Genomic DNA, 22,109 nt, shown 5'->3' on the forward strand with positions numbered 1-22,109 from the left:
AGCTCCATATATTGTTCTTGCACAGGGGCCTCTTCTGCTTGTGTCCACCACTGCTCGAAATTATGCCAACAAGCTATTCCTCATTTCAAAGCAAAGTCTTATTATTAACCCCAGTCTCTGTCCACAATCGGCTGGAGCCGTCCTAATTGGGCATTAGGAGATGAGGAACGATCAACCTCTCCTGATCGAAGATCATTAGTTTGCCAGCTATGGCATATTTCTATTATCAAGGAAGATATTGTGGAGGGGGATTCTAGGCACTTGTAATTGGACATGTGATACCTGTAGATCATTATTAACCATTTATTTTCTGTGCACTGCAGCGGATATTGATTGCGAGACTATCACACGGCCTTTCTAGGCTGTACGGTGCATTCCGTGGCCATCAGCTTATAATATAATCCACTTATCACTTAGAGGCAATGTAAAGTGTATTGACATTAGAGAGTGGAGAGCAGCTGTGCACATTCAGCCAGAACAAAATGTGGTCCCTTGATACTGTTAGTCATGGTGGCAGTGAGCGAGTTTGGAGACGATTAAATCCATTCAGAATGCAGCGTGTACTTACTTTCATTAGCCTTTGAACAACACGCGGACTGAAAAGCCTAAAGCGGGTAACATGCTGTATTGTATTGCCTCGCATTCCGCTGTGGTGTATTGAAGCTTGCTCCAAGAAGAGTCGCCGGATGATCCTGGTTGGCGTCTTCAAAGTTATCTAGAATTGGAAAACCCCTCCGCATTAGAATCATTTCCATCACTGATGTCATGGGAGATTTGAAAAATAAATTATTAATTCTTTGCATAAAATCAGAAGATAAAAGATGTGCAGTAAATGACCTTAATTTGTTGTAATTTGTTCACAATGAAAAAGAAACAACACATTTGACATGGGAAAGCGAGTTTCGCTTTTCAATGATATAGTGGGTTTTTGGTGCAATTTCTCTTACAGGCGAAGTGTTATCATTTATATAAACAGTCATGGCCAAAAGTGTTGGCACCCTTGAAATTGTTCCAGAAAATGAAGTAATTCTACCAGAAAATTATTTCAATTACACGTTTTGTTATACACATGTTTATTTCCTTTGTGTGTATTGGAACACCACAAAAAAAAAAAAAAAAACAGATATAATTTTAAATATATTTTAAAACATTTTTGATCATGTTTAATTCCCATATCGCTATGATTAATATATATCCCGACATCTCGGCGGGGAGATCTCCATGTGTGCATTGCGCCGCCTCCAGCGGCCATTTTCCCCAGAGTGCACCACAATGTAAATCATGGATGTGCGCGGTTCCATGCTTTTATAAAAGGTCGGCGGAGCCTCAGCACCACCGAAGGCCCACAGTGTGGCACCTCCGCTCCGAACATCCCTTCATTCCAGCCTGGGGTCGACAGCAGCTGCCAACCCCATTAACCCCTTTACCCCAAGTGTGGTTTGCATGTTAATGACCGGGTCAATTTTTACAATACTGACCACTGGGTCAGTATCTGGGTCAGTTCAGGCCTGGAGAATGGGCTGCCCATGACAGGGTTTTCATGTGGTGGTTTCTTAGTTTTTGCCAGAGCTGTATATATGCACACATACTGATATATACAGTATGTATCTCATACTCTATCTGAAGTCACAGTAGACAAGAGACTTCCAGGAGATACTGTGTGCTACCCACAAACATAACAGACTTTTCTAGTGACCAAGCACGTTACAGCACAGTTAAAAGAAAAGACCTCTCCTCAACTACATGAATATGAAATGCAGAGAAACTGGTACACATCCAGTGAAAAACTCATCTTTGTATCCAACCAATATATCCTTATTAAAATAATATATATTCCCCCCTGAGCCAATTGTGTTCTCCCACCTTCTGCCCACTTCCTCATGTGCTAAAGTGGTTGTCCAGAAACTTGGAGATGGTTACCAAAAGCTTAGAATGGTATAAAATAACACATTAATACGCCACTTATCGATATCTATGCCCCAATGCTTCTGGAGGTTTCCCCACTACTGTTCTCTACAGAGGTCTGGGGGACCCGAGAAATCATGGAATGGCAGAGGGACTGATCGGGCCAGTAGTACTTGATTTGTTATTTTTTTACCAGTCTAGTCTTTTCATTAAAAAAAAAAAATAGCTCTTCCTTTAGTAAAGGTTGAAAAAAAAAAAAAACAGTAAAAAAATAAATAAAATAAAAGAGACCTGACTGTTTTCTACAGGAAACAATTTTTTTTTGTATCACATGATATTAAATGAAAATGTCCAAATTTTTCTACAGAGGTCGACCATGTAACTGCCTATTCAGCGCCTTTCCGGGTCTTTAACACTCTTCTTTTCATACATATCTATTATTCTAGCTCAGTTAAGTACATGAATAGGCTTGCAGAGCTCTTTTCAACATTCGGTAAACTGGTGCCCATCTGTCAGCCCCACAAGAACCCTCTGACAATGAGCTCTTTAAGAGGCCAGGAAGGTCACACGTTAAAATAAACAGCATTTTGTTTCCCTTTCAGCCACAGCATACAGAACACATGTTCAGCAATTGACGGACGAGTTGAAAACATTAATAATCATATTTCTGACATGAAGCGTTGTTGCCTATTTTTCACTCACCTTGTAGACCAATTAAAAATGCAGACAGGTTAAGTCGGCCATAAACGCTGGGTGGGCTAATCTGTGAGCCATGTCTTCTGGGACCTAAAGTTGTTAAAAGGATAAGGTCAGAAACTGTTCTCAAAGGTAAAATTACGGTATCAAGTGTGTAAACGTATGGATGAGCGGATGACTGAATTAAAAGGGATGCAGATAATTTTTGGTGAAAAACACATTCAGGATGCTGTAAAATAATAAAATAAACTCAAGTTACTCATCCCCTCACCTCTCCCAATTCTTCCAAGATTCCCACACTTTTTCTGTGTCTGACAAGAATGTGCCTGCTGCAGCTGATCACCATCACTACCAGTGATTGTCTGCAGCAGTCACTTTGTGCATCCTGTTATCTCCAGATGAAAAAGAAACCCCGGAGAACTAGGCAGAGGGATACATGACTTTGGAAGGGGTGGACCTTTAACTCCTGCAGCTTTGTGTAATGAACACCAGAGGGAGTAAGGAGCGAGGCAGCAATCTGGAGTCAGAGCGTGCGGCCACAGCTAAATGCGAGCCGCACGAGAGCAGGACCTGAGACACATGACCACCGGGGGAGGGGCCGGAGGTGGAGCTAACTCCCGTACAGGAGAGAAAATAGAAGCAGGAGCCAGGAGCGAGGTCAGACAAGCAGTGTTCAGTAACCAGAGGGTAAAGCAGTGTTCTAGAGATGAGGCAGAAGGATGGTGCAATACAAGCCGAAGTCAGAAACCAGACAGGAACGCAGTAACCAGGGGCATAGACAGGAGGGAAGTCAGAAAACTTAGCCAAAGGTCAGAATCGGAGATATAGCAGAAGAACAGAATCACAAAGCAGACACAAAACGTGGGACAAGCCAAATCATACACAGAACAAGCACACAGAGGAACAAACTGTATACACTAGAGTCACTAGGTAGGCTGCTCAGTCGAGAACTGAAATATCACTGACAAAGAGCCCAGCACCAGAGCTGGCACAAATGGTCCTCCCCAAACCAAAGGGAGGCCATACAGGGTTAACCCCAAAAAGCCCAGGACGGGGAAGGAAATCTCGTCCTGAGCCATGACACTTTCTTTGTATAGCGGTGTAGAATTAAGCAGGAGTGATGTTGCTTTAAGAGGAAGGAGCCCAGTATGTCTGTGCCTGGTGTGTTACTGTGATGAGGGTAGCGCTTATATAGAGGATGTAACTCTGTCTTTCCCTCTCTCTCTCACCGGATGAACTGGAGGAAACATCACCCGCACTGTCATTATCACAATACTAAAACATTTTCTTTAACCATTACTTGTATATTGATGAATGCTTTATTGTATATCTTGTACCATGTCCAGATTTATTATGGGTGTAAAGAGTTAACATTAGCATTAACTTCTAAACCCAAGGGAAGGGCAATCCTTCAACCATGGTTCCTTGAGGTTTCATCCACAGGGTTTTTTTACTCTCCTGAGCGCTGTAGGATGACTTTTTGTAAGTCAGAGGTTTGCAAGTTTAGTCCCCTTAGTGCTTTTGCAGGGACTTCTACTTTGAGTTTACTAAAGTTATTTATAAATAATAATAATTTTTAAAAAAATGGCTAAAAGTGTCAAATGTGACTTGGGACTCATTTTAGCTAATAGAGAATGTAAAACCTCATGGTGGTGAACAGGCTAGGCTTTGGTGGCCAGCCTCAAGGACGTTATAATGGTAACGTCAATCAAAGGCGGGCACAGTGGTTAAGTACAGAAGAGAAGAAGATAATAGAGCCCTGATAGTTTACTGGCTCTGCTTGAAATGGCAAGCCAGTGCATGCCGCCCCTTTATGGCTGTCTGTCCTTGTGCTGTATGTCAGACAGCTAGGGATATCACAGTACTTGTGAATCCCAATGTACTAGCACTTCATTTGACTCCTACTGTGATTGCTTTAATCCTGTGATTTAAAGGGAATCTGTCACCCCATTTTTGGCCTATAAGATGCAGCTACCACCATCAGGGGCTTATCTACAGCATTCGGTAATGCTGTAGATAAGTCCCTGATGAAACCTGAAAGATAAGAAAAACGAGTTAGATTATACTCACCGGGGGGCGGGGGCGGTGTTTGTCGCGGTCTGGTCTGGCGCCTCCCATCTTCATACGATGATGTCCTCCTCCTCCTTGCTTCTCCCTCGGCTCCTGCGCACGCGTACTTTCTCTGCCCTGTTGAGGGCAGAGTAAAGTACTGCAGTGCGCAGGTGTGGTAATGGCAGGTACGAGGGATGCAGTGACGAGACGCGAGACGGATTGAACTTTAGGTAATAACTTTTATGGACTGATGCCAGTAGGGTTATCCTAAGCAACCACACAAAATAACAGAAATTGTCCTCGCAGGGACCCAGTACAAGCAAACACTGGTTATAAGAACACGACTACTCTGGCAAAAGCCGGTCACTATAGGGCCACAGTATGGCCGACTACGGGTCCTTAGTTATGTAGTGTCACTTATCCGTCCTGACGTCCCTCGGCGTCCTGGACGATGGTGCTTTGGCGTCACAGCCGCTGGGCCCAGCAGCTGAGGATCTGGCGTAGTCTTCGGACATTCCGACGCCCAGGTGAAGCAGGGGCACAACAGGCCCTAGAAGGGTTCTTTGGTGGAATGTCCCCCAGCAGAGGCAGCAGGACAATGCCTGGGAGTGGGAGAGTCGAGGGCGCAGCCCCTGAATGGGGGCAGGCAGAGGCGGGGCTGAGTGGCAGTTGGTAGGCCACTGGCACAGCCAGCGGCTGCACTAGGGGACCTGTGGCGGGCAACGGCCCGGCCCTTGCCACGGACTGGAGTGGGGCGGTGGCAATGGACAAGACGCAGCCACGGTTGGGAGTGGAGCGGAAGTGGCTGTGTGCAGCGGCGGGCAGGCCGCAGCCGCGAGCTGGAGTGAGGCGGCAACGGCCGCAGGCTGGAGTGAAGCAGCGGTCTTCTGTCGGTCGGTTTGGCGCCATCTCTCTGCAGTCCACCGTGAGCCTCCCTCCTGTCGCTGTCCTCCTTTCTGGTTTCTGCTCGTGGCTCTTGCTCCCTGGCGCTCCCACGGTCTCCTGCTCCTTCTCTCCCGTTCTGGTGAATCACTCTGATTGGCGTCCTCAGCTCTTTTACATAGGCTCCGCCCCCAACCATACTGTCAGTCTCAGTGGTCCGTCCCCCAACTCTGCTCCCCGGAAACAAACCCCCTAAGAAAGATGACGGTCCCCTTGGTTCCGGCCCGCACACTCGGCGGGGGCCTTTCCTCCTACACAGGCGCCGGGAAAGGTCAGAGAGGTCCGGCGCCTGCGCACTGCAGTACTCTGCTCTGCCCTCAACAGGGCAGAGAAAGTATGCGTGCGCAGGAGCTGAGGGAGAAGCAAGGAGGAGGAAATCATCGTATGAAGATGGAAGGCGCCGGAACGGACCGCGACACCCATCGGACCGGACCGAACTCCGGGGTGAGTATAATCTAACTTTTTTCTTCTCTTTCAGGTTACATCGGAGGCTTATCTACAGTATTACAGAATGCTGTAGATAAGCCCCTGATGACGGTGCCGGCAGCGGATAGGGCTAAAATGGGGTGACAGATTCCCTTTAAATAAAGCTTAGCCATTTTGACAGCCAAAATAACGTGTCTTGTGTATTTTTTCAGTGTTTAGGTTTACTGTAGTTATAGTTATTTTAAGATGGAGTGGGGGTCCGTCCCATATCCAAAAGTCAAGGGTGTTGTGGACAGGGCAGCACTGGAAGATGAGTGGAACAACTGGCAATATATATTTTTTAAAAATCAAATGTTAAAAAACACTTTAATGTGCTCCTGTCACACTACTACTTCACAAAAGAACACGGAAAAAGACCAGAACTAAAAATCCTTATTTGTCATGTGCTAAAAAGTGGTACAAAAATGTAGGACTCCTATTTCAGACCCCTGCAATTTGCATTTTTGGCTTGGAGGATTTTGCCTTCCTCTGTGTAAATGACAGGGGAGGAACAGGATTACTCATTTCATGGGGCGAGTGCGTTTAGTTCTGGATGTAGAACATATTCTTCCTATGGTGGTCAACTTGCCAAAGGGAACACGACATTACATAGAAACCTAAACATGGAGATGGTGGTCACCTTGAAAGAGGGAACACAAAATTACATTACATAAAGACCTAAACACAGAGATGGGTGGTCACCTTGCTAGCGGGAACACGACAGTACATCTGGACCTAAACATGAAAATGGTGGTCACCTTGTCAGAGGGAACACAACATTACATAAAGACCTAAACACGGAGATGGTGGTCACCTTGTTAGAGGGAACACGATATTACATACGGTAGACCTAAAACGCGGAGATGGTGGTCACCTTTTTGTCAAATTACCTTAACAATTGTATATATTCTACATAATGATGTACAAAAGGCCTCATCACTTTAGTGCGAAGAATCATACGATTATAAGACGAATATTTAGCACTACTATGCAAGTTACAGTCTGGTTGGCTTTAAGGGTCAAATTCAGAATGAAAAAATTAGCAAGCCATTGCAAAATGCTTTCCTTTTTGTCTGAGTAACCGAAGATCTCACTGCATGCCGTGTAATGTTGGGTTCACACTTGTGCTTAAAGAGAATTTAACCCAAAGTTTTTGCTAGCCCGTCTGATAGCAGCATAAAGTAGGGCAAAGACCCAGATTCCAGCAATGTGTCACTTACTAGGCTTCTTGCTGTAGGTTTTGATAAAATCACTTACCTTTGGCAGATCTATAAGTTCTCCGAATGCTGAGCTCTATTACATCCAAAAAATTTTTAATAAAAATATGATAAAAGAGAACTTGAATTGAATTCTGTGGAAACAACAAATCTCTCAATACTCTACATCATACAGTTTCAAATATACAAACGCAACAAATGTTTCTTCATTGACATAGAAAAAGTTCAATAAATTCTATTTCCATACCATAGTAACAGCTCACATAAAATAATTAAACTTCCATGGTAGTCACTAACTTCACGATCAAGACCTGCACATGGCTTCAATGGGCATCTAAAACAGATCTCCAGACCTTTACCATGGCGATACCGCATGAGACCCAGTCACTTTATGTATATTATATAAAAAATAACAGCTACTATAGGATACACATAAATTAGCTATATCTGTCAATAAGACAATATCCCATACAACCAAGATAGCATCATTACTTAGTACTAAAAGACAAGCTAACTCAGCGTCGTAAGAAACACTCAAAATGTTCACTAGATAAATACATAAATGTAATGCAATACATACTTTGTAAACTTCATAACCACATACAGAGTGCGCAGCATAAATGAGTATAACCCCTTTGAAAAGTAAGATTTTCATTAATTTTCACACAACAAAAACAATTTTCAACATTTTGACAAGACGGGAGTTTCATAGAACATTTGTCTAATAATCCATAACATAAAAGTAATATAAAAAACTTTTATTAGAAAAAATCTTCAGTTTTAGGCCGAGGTCACACTTGCGAGAAACTCGCACGAGTCTCGCATCTCAATACCCGGCACTGACGTCGGCGGTTCAGATCGGAACGTTCAGCTGCACAGAAAAACATGCAGTCGCACACTCCGGTCCCGAGTGCCGGCGGCAGTGCCGAGTATTGAGACGCGAGATTCGTGTGAGTTTTTTGCAAGTGTGACCTCAGCCTAACTCAAATTAGTTGATACAAAAATGAATACACCCCACATTAAAAAACATCTCCATCTAGTAGTTTGTAAGACAGCACCAAGTCTTCTAGCCAAGGAATGAACAAGTTAGTGACATATCTATCTTTTTCCATTCTTCAAAATTGACATCTTTTAGAGGCTGGATGCTGGATGGAGAGTGATCACAACTTGTTGCTTCAGAATTTCCCATACATATTCAATTGAGCTCAGATCGGGAAACAGGTGGCCACGGAATCATTTTCACCTGGTTCTTCAGAAATGCAACAGTGGCCTTAGAGGTGAGTTTTGGATCTTGGTCATGTTGGAAAAGGGCACATCTTAATAAGTCCCAGCTTTCCCTCATACTTAGGAGCATATATCTGGGCATTTTAGATGTTTTTAGTACATCCGCACGTATTCGCCAATTACCGAGTGACCCTTTTTGTATATGAACTTTGGACGTTATTTAAACTAGGTCCATATCTCACACGCTTTTTTCAACAGTTTCCATTACTTCAAAACCGTTCTAAACTAGCTTGTTGATCACAGGAGCCATGTGCGGGTCTTAATCACAAAGTTAGTGACTATGGTGGAAATGTAATTATCTATTGTATGGGGATTATTGCAATGAAGATAGGATTTTAATGATTATTTTTCCCAAAGCAATAAAGAAACATTGTACACACAGATATATATATATCTCATACTTGCCGGGTGGCACCCATTCTTGGTCTACGGATCTCTTAATCTACTATATGAAACACTGTACACAGTTAGCCAAGATGTTCTGGAGGACTAGCCACATTATCCACCCTACATACTGCAATAACCCTTGCCACTCAACACTAGCTATGATACTTATCTATTTGGTCACATCTTTCACCCACACATTTACTTATGAAATATAAATAAAACCTTGGGGGGGGGATACGTCCTTTTAATGCCGGATAACGGAGACATTATGTCAGGACGTACTGCAGGCTTACCCACACTATACCATTCATCATGCTTATGTATTTGTGCACAGTAGCCACCCACACACCCACTAACAAAACATAAATAAAATCTTCGGTGGGGATGACCACCATTGTCTAGAAAATTTGGGGGCTTCTCTTTAAACAATTTAAATTTGGTAAAAAAAAAAAAAAAAAAGAAAACAGTTAGCACTAACTAAAAAGGCCTATATTTCTAGAATTGTAAGGCTAGTTTCACACTAGCGCTTTTGAGCGCAGAGACGGCCTGCGCACGGCCGCTAAGCCCCGCCCCCTGCCGCGCCTCCGCCGGTAGCTCTGCCTACCGGCGCATGACGCTGCATGCGTCCCCTATCTTTATCACTGGGGGCGCAGGCCGTGTGCAGTATGCGTTTGGCGACGCATGCGTACTTTTGACGGTGCGCCGACCTGCGCCAAACGCAACCTGCTGCAGTTTGGTTGCGCCGGCGCACCGTCAAAAAGGCGCATGCGCCGCCAAACGCATACTGCGCACGGCCTGCGCCCCCAGTGATAAAGATAGGGGACGCAGGACACATGCAGCGTCATGCGCCGGTAGGCGGAGCTACCGGCGGAGGCTCGGCAGGGGGCGGGGCTTAGCAGCGGCCGTGCGCAGGCCGTCGCTGCGCTCAAAAGCGCTAGTGTGAAACTAGCCTAAGCCAGATTAATACTAAGGGCAGCAGATAAAATAATCACAAAAATTGGTCAATTTTGACCTAATGACAGTTCCTCTGTATCAATGAGGCTATATTTCACCTTTGGAATAAATACAAATTTTTTTTTTTTTACAATTTTTTTTTTCTGAATCCTGCATAATGTATTTTAACCTCCAACCTTAAGGGAATGTAATATTACTGCAGATTTGTTGAACGTTCTACAACAGGTCCTTAGTTCTAAATTGCTTTATGAAACGCCATATGAGTTACAAAATGTCAAATTTGATCTATGAGGACTGAACTGTATCCTAATGGTATGTTTACAATAATCACCTAGCAATTCATAAAGTATTTACTGAAAAAAAAAAACCTTGTAAGACGATGGAGGGTTAACACTGCAGTTTTCTCTGCTGCTCTTTTTTTGGCCAGAAAAAAAAAAAAAAAAAAAAAAGACAATTGAGAGGGTAGAAGGGATGAGGAGTGAGGAGCAGAATGAGAGGCAGAGATATGGATCATGCAGATCATCTAGCTGGCTTACCCCAGATCTACATTAACAGCTACACTGCTCAGTACTACGGTAACATTTCCTCTATGCTTCTTTCGGTGTACAAATAAAGGGAAAAGAGCCGGAATCCCTCAGTGTAAACATTAAGGCAATGAGTCCCAGTAGCTAATTTTAGAATCAAATGCAAATTAGAAATGGAGCACAACAGGTGCAAAGTGGTGAAAAATGCAAGATACACGAAATATAATGCACTATGTAATCTGTCACGGCAGCCCGAATATGGATTAGCATCTGTCCATGTACAGTGGTGTGGGCGGGGTTATACACAGCTCAGCATTCAGAGAACTGCCAAATCTGTAGCCGATAAAACAGCAATTTTAGCAAAATGACAGCAAGCAGCCCAGTAAGTGACACATTACTGGAATCAGGGTCTCGGCATCTAGGTTATGCCACTCTTGGATGACATAACAAAACCCTGGTGACAGATTCCGTTTATAGAAAAGAAATTACAAAGCTTCGGCGCAAGCTTCCGAAAATCAAACGAAATGCAAATTTAAGGGAACCTGTCACGTCATTTCAATTTGACCGATTTCCCTGGTTGTAGTGATGTCCCTGGAATCCCGCACTTGCTGAGTAAATCGCTTGGAGCAGCGCTTGCACAGCGTGTAGTGTGGAGGCTGCACTTGCGCCGTGATGCGCGTCTCTCTGCTCAACAATACGCAAGCACGGCAGACTCCAATCAAATTGAATGGGTGGCGATGCTCATGACTGAACAGAAAATGAAGCACACCCCTATGACTAAATGAGCAGGTACCATACAGCTATATAAAAGTGCTTTTTGGACATCATTACAGCGCCGGTTTTAATGAAAAAAAAATGTGTTCATGATGCACATTATATCAGTAACAACGAACTGGGGACAGTTTAGACACTTGAAATGGCGTGACAAGTTCCCTTTAAAAAGTACACCAAAAACCTATTGATTCTTAGATATACTTGCTGCCATGTCTTTATGTGGACAAAGTACAGAGGAGAACCTACAAAAAATTGTATTATAAGAATGGTTCCCTATACAATCAGGATGCCTCAATACTGATGCTGCTGAGACTCTCTATAATTAGTGAACACCCCACTTTAGAGTATGCTGACTTCTATACATGTAGTCCCATAGTTATAGAAACAGCATGATTAATCTGAATGTAAGTCTAGTCTATAATTTACAGTCTATAAACCTAATTAGAAGGAAATACCAAAAGATAAAGAACACAAATATGTACGAACAAACCAACTAAAAACCCACAAACATTTGTTCAAAAATTAGGCAATGAAAATCAAAATGATTAAAATATAAATTACATTTTATTAATACATTATAAACCATAACACCATAAAAAGAGAATGAAAGAAAAAACTAAAAATATAACAGATAAACCAAATATACAAAGTGCACCCCCAAAAATCAATCACACCAATCATGTAACATTTTAAATATAGGTGGGGATCAAAATAGATAAAAAATAATAAATAACTCGCACGTGCATTACTACAGACCGTCACCCTAAAGAAAATTGGAGGGAGGAAGGAAGCAGAGATGGGTACTTTGATGAACAAGATGACTCTACCTGACGCGGAGGTTGGCAATCCATTTGGATTCCTTCTGAAGGATCAACTGGTCCCAGTTGCCCCCTCTCATCAGGGGTTTACCCTATCTATTCCCATAAATGTGATCTTCTTAGAGTCACTCTGATGGTAATTGTTAATATTACCTACTTCGGTGTCTATATCCCTCTCATTAGCGATATCTCGAATGTGTTCCCCTGCTCTCCTTCGAAACACCCTTCTCGTTTTTCAGATATACTCTATACCAAACTCACATGTCACTTTGTAGACAATACAAATGGTTTGGCAGTTACTAAACTGTCTAATTGAGTACACCTTGCCTGTATTGCTACTTTTAAATGTTTTTCCAGGTGAGATTGATCTACACGCCTTGCATCTGCCACATCTATAGCACCCTACAGGCTGTGTACCCAACCAGGATGGGTTTCTTAGGGCTCTGAAAATGGCTGTGGACTAGTCTGTCCTTGAGGGACCTGCCATTTCGAAAAGTGATTTGTGGTGAAGGACCCACTGCGTCCTTGATGTCCATATGAAGGATCGACCAATGGTGTTTGGGTATATTTCAGATCTCCCCTGACTCATTAGAATATTTCGTAATAAAGCGTAATAAGTTGTTCTCGACTATTGGAGGTGTGGGGGTAAGTAACTATTTACGATCTTCCAAGAGGGATTTCTTATATGCTTCATTCAAGATATTTTTGGGATAACCTCTCTCTGAAAACTGCCTTTTTAGGTCGTCTGCTTGCTCTTTAATAATAATAATAATAATAATACTAATAAATTTTATTTTTATAGTGCCGACATATTCCGCAGCACTTTACATTTCAGAGGGGATTTGTACAGACAATAGACATTACAGCATAACAATAATCACATACAGTAGATTATAACAAATACCAAGAGGAATGAGGGCCCTGCTTGCAAGCTTACAGTCTATGAGGAAAGAGGTAGACACGAAAGGTGGGTGGTAACAGTTGCCCTGATTGTATGGACCAGCGATAATGTTAAGTGTGTAACAGTACAGACACAGAGGGCTAATAGATGCATAAAGCATGTGGGAACATGATGCAGGGAACCTGGTTATGGTAAAACTTTTGGCTGTGCCACACAGGGATAGATTAGGTTAATGTGTTGAGGCGATAGGCCAGTCTGAATAAATGCGTTTTCAGGGCACGCTTAAAATTGTGGGGATTGGGGACTAATCGTATTGACCTGGGAAGTGCATTCCAAAGAATTGGCGCGGCACGTGTAAAGTCTTGGAGACGGGAGTGGGAGGTTCCGACTATTGAGGATGCTAACCTCAGGTCATCAGCAGAACGGAGGGCGCGGGTAGGGTGGTATACTGAAATAAGGGAGGAGATGTAAGGTGGTGCTGAGCTATGGAGGGCTTTGTGGGTGAGGGTAATAAGTTTATACTGAATTCTGGAGTGGATGGGTAGCCAGTGTAATGACTGGCACAAGGTAGAGGCATCGGTGTAGCGATTGGTGAGGAATATGATCCTGGCTGCAGCATTCAAGACAGATTGGAGAGGGGAGTGTTTGGTAAGAGGGAGACCGATTAGAAGAGAGTTACAATAGTCGAGACGAGAATGAATAAGAGAAACAGTAAGAGTTTTTGCAGAGTCAAAAGTAAGAAAAGGTCGAATTCTAGAAATGTTTTTGAGGTGCAGATGACAAGAGCGAGCCAGTGATCGAATGTGGGGGGCAAAGGAAAGCTCGGAATCAAGTACGACCCCAAGACAGCGGGCATGTTGCTGGGGAGTAATAGTGGAACCACACACAGAAATGGCAATGTCGGGTATAGGTACATTAGTAGAGGGAGGAAACACCAGGAGTTCAGTCTTTGACAGGTTCAGTTTCAGATATAGTGAGGACATGATATTAGACACAGCGTTTAGACAATCGCCGGTGTTTTCTAGAAAGGCTGGCGTGATGTCAGGAGAAGAAGCGTATAATTGGGTGTCATCAGCATAGAGATGGTACTGGAAACCAAATCTACTGATTGTTTGACCAATAGGGGCAGTGTACAAGGAGAAGAGGAGGGGGCCTAGAACCGATCCTTGAGCGACCCCAACAGTAAGGGGAAGGTGAGAGGAGGAGGAACCGGCAAAAGATACAGTAAAGGAGCGGTCGGAGAGATAGGAGGAGAACCATGAGAGAACGGTGTCCTTGAGGCCAATGGAACGGAGCATAGTGAGGAGGAGCTGATGATCCACAGTGTCGAATGCTGCAGAGAGATCCAAGAGAATTAGCATGGAGTAATGACCATTTGATTTAGCTGTTAGCAGATCATTAGAGACTTTAGTGAGGGCAGTTTCAGTGGAGTGTAAAGAGCGGAAACCGGATTGGAGAGGGTCGAGAAGAGAGTTTTCTGAGAGATAGCGGATAAGACGGGAGTGGACCAGGCGTTCCAGGAGTTTAGAGATGAAGGGAAGTTTAGAGATAGGTCTATAGTTAGCGGCACAGTTTTGGTCGAGGGATGGTTTTTTTAAGTAGTGGATGTATGATGGCATGCTTAAATGAGGAAGGAAAAATACCAGAAGAGAGAGAGAGGTTAAATATTTTAGTTAGGTGAGGGGTCACAGCATGGGAAAGGGACTGGAGGAGATGTGACGGAAATGGGTCACTGGTGTAAGTGGTTGGGCGAGAAGATGCAAGGAGCCTGCTTACTTCTTCTGTGACTGGTTCAAAATCAGAGAGTGAACTAGATGCAGTGGGGGAGGGAGGACAGTGCATGGTATGAAGTGACTGGGAGATAATTTCCTGTTGAATCTGCTCTTTAAAATTTTGTCAGATCTGAACAATTTTGTCGCATTCTGAGGTATTGCACTTTTGGTATGGCCCTCTTGAGGGGTCTTGGATACCCATTTTCCCACCTCAGAAGGGAATTGGTGGCTATAGGTTTACCATAACTGCTTGTGATCAATTCACCACTTTCACTTCTATGGAAAAGGACATCAAGGAACGAGGGGAAGTGCATGACACCCAGATCCAAAAACAAAATTTAATCACATAATCAAATATATAAAGCTCAAGTGTGTGTATGTATGCATGTGTGTATGTGTGTGTATGTCCGGGATTGTCATCTGCACCGTCGCAGCTACAGCCACAAAATTTGGCACAGTCACATGTCTGGACCCCGAGACTCCTAGGCTATGTTGTGAGGCGAAATTTTAACCCCGCGCGTTCCAATTCACCAAACAATTTTGCCCCTATCTACATAATGGGGAAAAAGTGTGTGTGTATCAAGCCCCGCCCCTCATGATGTCATAATGGTTGCCATGGCGACGCTGATGTCATCATAGGTTGCAAGCCCCGCCGCTCACTATAATGACATAATGGTTGACTATGGGATGGAGGATGTGTGATGGGTATATGGGCACTGGACAATGGGATGGAGGATATGTATGACGGGTATATGGGCACGGGACTATGGGATCGTGGATATGTATGATGGGTATATGGGCATGGGACTATGGGATGGAGGATAATTTTGCTATAACTAACCACAGTTAGTTACTATGCCCAGGCAGCGCCGGGCTCTTCAGCTAGTGTGTGAATAACAATAAAAGGTGAATAAATACCATCTACAGAGAACACAGTGGATTCTAATAGGCCTATGCATTGAGCCTGATGGAAAGTAGATACATACCAGCACCAATAGTGCACACCACATCCCACTCTACAAACTCCAACGCGGATTTTGCACCGCTTCGTCACGGTTTATAATGCATTAATAACATTTAATATATTTTAATAATCTTGATCGTCTTTGCCCAATTTTTGAACACGTTTCTGTGGGTCTGTAATTCAAAGTGGCCATTTCACCATTTTTACATGCTAAACTGATCACATCATGATTAACAGGCTGAAGAGTTGAATAACTTCCTTGGCAGAGATGTTAGCTTGGATGTGGAGTCGGGAAGGAATTTTTTTCCCCATTGTGAAGCTTACTGTTAGCCACATGGGTTTTTTTTTTGCCTTCCTCTGGATCAACATGTTAGGGCAAGTTAGGATAGGATATGGGTTGAACTAGATGGACTTAAAGTCTCCCTTCAACCTTAATAACTATGTTACTATGTAAATGTGTATGCTAATTTCAACTATAATTAAGCAGAGGTTAGTAACCGATTCTTCTCTGGGGGTGTTCACTTTTTCCCTCGATGATGAAGAAAATGTCCCCATAGAAGCTTAGAACCGTATTTCTTAGAAGGACAAATAAGAATATGTTGATTACATTGAAGTTGCTTTATAGCCATTTGCTCAGGTTTAGTCAAATTCAATACAGACGGGTTACACGGTGGGATTAGGTACTTTACTGTCATTAAAGTCAACCAGATCAGAAGATCGTGTGGGTACTTTATCTGATTTTTAATGAATTTGTCATAACAGCCCACAAATAAGTGTATTTGACTGTAAAATAAAGGAGAACATCCAGATTTTTTTCTTTAGTCAATTCCATTGAATTATATTCAAAACAAATTGTCTTTTTACTGTAAGTAATCTCACAAATTTATTCACATCTCTAATGGGATTAAATCAATCCATTCGAATAAAAGGAACAAAAAATTAAGGCCTTTAGACAGTATTTCAAGTTGAGCCTTATTTAAAACTGTAACTGACATATTAATGACACAGTAGAGGTAGGTTGCTGTTGGGAAGAGTCATAATCTATGTTACACATGTATTTTACTTGCGACTCCTCTTGTTCTTATAGTTCCTTGTGAAGACTTACAGAAAACGTTTGACCTCTGTCATTGCCAACAAAGGATATATAACAAAATATTGAGATGAACTTTTGTTAATGACCAAATACTTATTTTCCACCATAATTTGCAAAATAAATCTTGCCAAATCAGACAAGGTGATTTTCTGGATTTGTTTTCTCATTTTGAGTCTCATGGTTGTGGTCTACCTATGATGTCAATTACAGGCCTCTCTCATCTTTTTAAGTGGGAGAACTTGCACACTTGGTGGCTGACTAAATACTTTGTTTCCCCACTGTATTTCAAAACTTACTATGGGGTTAGAAATAGGGACTTCTTATAGACACCTCTCCATTACTAACCCTGGGCTTGATGTCACCTGACAATAGAAAGGTAACATTAAGCCCAATCTTACTACACCACTTGCCACCGCCACAGGACAAGTGAAAAGAGAGGCTAAGCGCCAGATGTGGCGTATCTTATGGATGTGCTATTTCCGGGGCTGCTGAGGGCTGATGTTGGTAGCCTAGGTGACAATATCTCTGGCCCCTTCCCAGGCTATTAATATCAGCCCACAGCTGTCTGATTAGCCTTTGCTGGTTGGAATTTATAAGGGGACCCTACATTATTTTCTGGGGTCCCCCATAAATTCACAAGTAAAGGCTGAGCAAACTGTTAACAGCATGGGAACCTTGTTGGATATTGTCCCTTTCCCCTGATTATGAACATCAGCCCCCAGCCATGGGCTTTCCTTCTGCTGGTTAAGAAAATTATCCAAGAGCCTATGCCATTTGTTTTATTTAATTCTTAATTTTACACAGGATGTACCCAGCGGGTGCTGAATAAAACTACCAACATTCTCGCCTAGTCGCGCTAATCTCAGGGAGACCAGGCGACAGCAGCCAGCACCTGGGATTTTCCCAGGTGCTGGTTCGTGTCACATGGACAGCACATGAGTGTCAAATACATACATATGGATGGCATACGAACCACGGATCTCACCAGTACTGGTTTTTACTGTACAGGAATCACCAGGATGTGTGAATGAAGCCTTAGTCTGTATTTACTATCAGTGTGGTGTCCATATATACCATCAGTTCGTCATCAATATAGGGTCCATGTTTCTGTATTTACCATCATTGTGTCATCCATGCGTCTGTATTTACCATCAGTGGCTGGTCAGTGTGTCCATATTTACCATCCATGTGTCTGTTAGCACAGTGTGTCATCAGTGTATGGTCCGTGTGTCCGTTTTTTATCATCAGTGTGTCATCAGTGTATGGTCCGTGTGTCCATTTTTACCATCAGTGTGTCATCAGTATATGGTCCGTGTGTCTGTTTTTAGCATCAGTGTATGGTCCGAGTTTAATATCCGTGTGTCATCAGTTTTTTTCATGGATGGATAATGAGATAAACAAAATTAAAAATCTTCTATCCTCAGCTTTTTAAATATGGACAGCAAGCATGACTGAGGCCTAACATTCTAAAGCAGGAAAGGTCTGGTCAGTGAACAGCAGTAACATGTACCATTGGGTGTACACAATACGCAAGCATTACTTAGCTTCGTATGGAAGATTTTTGACACAAATTATCATGTAGTAATTGATTTCCTGTAACCTAAAATATGTATAAAATATATAGTGCAACTAGTTCTATAAAACTGGGACAGGGTCAGCAGAATCATCATATTATAAGGGAGGATGAGGGATTAAAATGATAGGATAACAGCTCTGGTCGTACTGCTAAGGCCTAGATACTACAGGATTACACAACTGAAAATTTGTGACAGTGCGGGGAATATACACAACACACAGATATATGCAATTTATCTCTTATTTTGATACAGCTTTGTACTAATATTAACAAAGCTGCACTATTTTCAATGTATTTAAGAAAACAATTTTAGAATTTCCTATGTTATGGGAGTACTCCAATTAATCCTCTTTATGGATAAACAAGGATAATATACAGACGTAATCCTGGCGTACTGAGCAAAGATATAAGATAAAAAAAAAAAAAAGAAGAAAATAAATCCGGGAGAGGAAAACATGTAGGTAATAAACGTACACGATAAATGATCTTTAATAGTAGCAAATTAGTAACAATCATTATATTGGCATAAAATACATAATCGGAGTCTCACGGGATTAACTAGAATGATCATGATCCTCGTGATCCAGGAGGAAGGGCCGGCACAGGGCTGGTATACAGACATTAAGGGGTCCTAACTACATCAAGTGGGCTCCAGAGGAAATTACTACCATAAAATTATAGGGGGAGGACGTACTATAATGTAAGCCGTGTAGTCGCATAGGGGCCTGCAGGCATAACGGCACTAAAATGACAGTTCTTTGCACTGCCTATTATTTTGCATGTAACAGGCTCGCATGTTACAATAAGGCTCTGTTTGCAGGTTTTACATTTCAATTGTTAAATACATCTTTTGGGGGGGGCTAAAAATAATGTTTGTAATTTCATTTCAACCACAATGAGCTCTTCTCAGCTGATTTATGACCATACACCGCATCAAATGTAAATGTGCAGAGATAGTCTGCAAAACAGTGAAAAATTTTTAATGAAGGCGCATAGGAAAAATGAATTTCAGCCCAAAATACGGTACATGCATTTAAGTAAAAATAAATAAATAAATAAATAAAAGTCCCAAAGGTTGACAACCCCTTTAAGCATCAATTACAAAAACCGAAGTAGAGGGGCCGTTTGGTATCCCTTTATCACAATAAAGGAAAAGTCTTGCATGCAGAACATTTTCCTTTTATTTTTTAAGCCTTTCACGCCATCCCCCATGTATTTACGGCGCAAGTCGGTAACAGGTATATGGAGCAGGCTCATGTATTGAGCTTGCACCATACGCAGGAGGTAATGGATATGTGTTACAGCCAGAGACACAACAAGAAAACACAAAATGACAAATTTGCAAAAATACTCTGCAGTAAAAAACCATGACAGTAATCAGCAAGTGCTGTATAACAAATACAGGGTATTTAGTTGATACGTTTTTTGCAAAAAATATATACCAAGCTGCTTCACAACGTCACGGTAACCCTTCACGGAGCAGTCACTATCTAATGTATTTAAAACCTGAGCATGTGAACAGTGTCTAAATGAACAGGATGCAGACAGGCGCTTCCCAGTATATGGGCTTTGTGGTGCAAGACAGCTCATTTATGTGCATGCCACACAGGAGAGGGGTGGGGTCTCCCAAACCGTGCTGAGCACGGAAAAAAACGGATTAAGAACATATACCCTGTATTTGTTATACAGCACTTGCTGATTACTGTCATGGTTTTTTACTGCAGAGTATTTTTGCAAATTTGTCATTTTGTGTTTTCTTGTTGTGTCTCAGCCATTGGGTGGTGTGAGCATTGTCTTACCGACTTGTTCACACTTGTGCATGTCACATATGTATGTTTTTAATCCATTTTTTCCGTGCTCAGCACGGTTTGGGAGACCCCACCCTCCTCCTGTGTGACATGCACATAAATGAGCTGTCTTGCATCACAAAGCCCATATACTGGGAAGCGCCTGTCTGCATCCTGCTCATTTAGACACTGTTCACATGCTGAGGTTTTAAATACATTAGATAGGGACTGCTTCGTGAAGGGTTACCGTGACGTGGTGAAGCAGCTTGGTATATATTTTTTGCAAAAAACGTATCAACTAAACACCCTGTATTTGTTATACAGCACTTGCTGATTACTGTCATGGTTTTTTACTGCAGAGTATTTTTACAAATTTGTCATTTTGTGTTTTCTTGTTGTGTCTCAGCCATTGGGTCGTGTGAGCATTGTCTTACCGACTTGTTCACACTTGTGCATGCCACATATATGTTCTTAATGTGTTACAGCCAGGACTGGCCTCTAAGAATTGTTAGTCTGTTAAATGCCTGGCATTATTCTACAGTAGTTGCCCATCAGCGCGCCAGTGACGGGATCGTGGATCACTGGGACAGCCGGGGGGTTCTGTTGAAGACCTCAGTGCTTGTCATTATGGAACTCCCTTGAAACCCACCCTGTGGAGACCGTGATTTTTACTATACGCAGCAATACTGAAGTATAACACTGTATATAGCACAGGTGATCAGAAGATCACAGGTTCAAGTCCCCTAAATTGAAAAAATTCAAGAATGCTAAAATTATGGGGTTTATTGGTAGCACAAAAATTGATAACACAAAAAATGCTGTAACAAGCAAATCGGCCTATCTATCCCAATATGGTATCAATAAAAAACGTCATTTCACCCCGCAAAAATATAGCATTCACACAGCTCCATCGACCAACAAAAAAAAGAAAATGTTGCGGTTCTCGGAATATGGCAACATGACCCCCAAATTTGTTTTTTGTCCTCAAACCACTAAAATAATAAAAAATGGACATATTTGGTATCACCGTAACCATACTGATGCGCAGAATCATATTGAGACCATTGTGGGTTTTTCTGTCATTAATCGAGGGGTACCAACAATTTTGACCGTGTGGGTGGGTGTGTGTGTGTGTACACACAGTCATGGCCAAAAGTTTTGAGAATGACACAAATATTAATTTTTACAAAGTCTACTGCTTCATTTTTTCTAATGGCAATTTGCATATACTCCAGAATGTTATAAAGAGTGATCAGCTTAACAGCAATTACTTGCAAAGTCAATATTTGCCTAGAAAATGAACTTTATCCCCCAAAACACATTTCAACATCATTGCAGCCCTGCCTTAAAAAGGACCAGCTAACATCGTTTCAGTGATTGCTCCATTAACACAGGTGTGGGTGTTGATGAGGACAGGGCTGGAGATCAATCTGTCATGATTAAGTAAGAATGAAACCACTGGACACTTTAAAAGGAGGCTGGTGCTTGGCATCATTGTTTCTCTTCTGTTAACCATGGTTATCTCTAAAGAAACACGTGCAGTCATCATTGCACTGCACAAAAATGTCCTAACAGGGAAGAGTATCGCAGCTAGAAAGATTGCACCTCAGTCAACAATCTATCGCATCATCAAGAACTTCAAGGAGAGAGGTTCCCTTGTTGCCAAAAAGGCTCCAGGGCGCCCAAGAAAGACCAGCAAGTGCCAGGACCGTCTCTTAAAAGAGTTTCAGCTGCGAGATCGGGCTACCAGCAGTGCAGAGCTTGCTCAGGAATGGCAGCAGGCAGCTGTGAGTGCATCTGCACGCACTGTAAGGCGGAGACTCTTGGAGCAAGGCCTGGTCTCAAGGAGGGCAGCAAAGAAGCCACTTCTCTCCAGGAAAAACATCATGGACAGACTGATATTCTGCAAGAGGTACAGGGAGTGGACTGCTGAGGACTGGGGTAAAGTCATTTTCTCTGATGAATCCCCTTTTCGATTGTTTGGGACATCTGGAAAAC

At 42.5% G+C, this 22,109-nt stretch overlaps 1 protein-coding gene across 4 annotated transcripts in view; it reads right to left on the reverse strand.

Moving 5' to 3' along the window:
• Positions 1–22,109, reverse strand: part of OTUD7A (OTU deubiquitinase 7A) — a 325,610-nt gene that overhangs the window by 196,923 nt on the left and 106,578 nt on the right. For all 4 annotated transcript variants that reach the window (XM_073586902.1, XM_073586903.1, XM_073586904.1 and 1 more), the window contains 2 exons: positions 2,608–2,691; positions 569–715 (listed from right to left, as the gene is read on the reverse strand). The gene's annotated coding sequence lies outside the window, so the exon portion shown is untranslated. The remainder of the gene's footprint in view (positions 1–568; positions 716–2,607; positions 2,692–22,109) is intronic.

The sequence above is a fragment of the Dendrobates tinctorius genome, unplaced genomic scaffold (assembly GCF_039654945.1).
Source record: "Dendrobates tinctorius isolate UK_male_01 unplaced genomic scaffold, ASM3965494v1 ptg000097l, whole genome shotgun sequence".
NCBI lineage: Eukaryota > Metazoa > Chordata > Amphibia > Anura > Dendrobatidae > Dendrobates > Dendrobates tinctorius.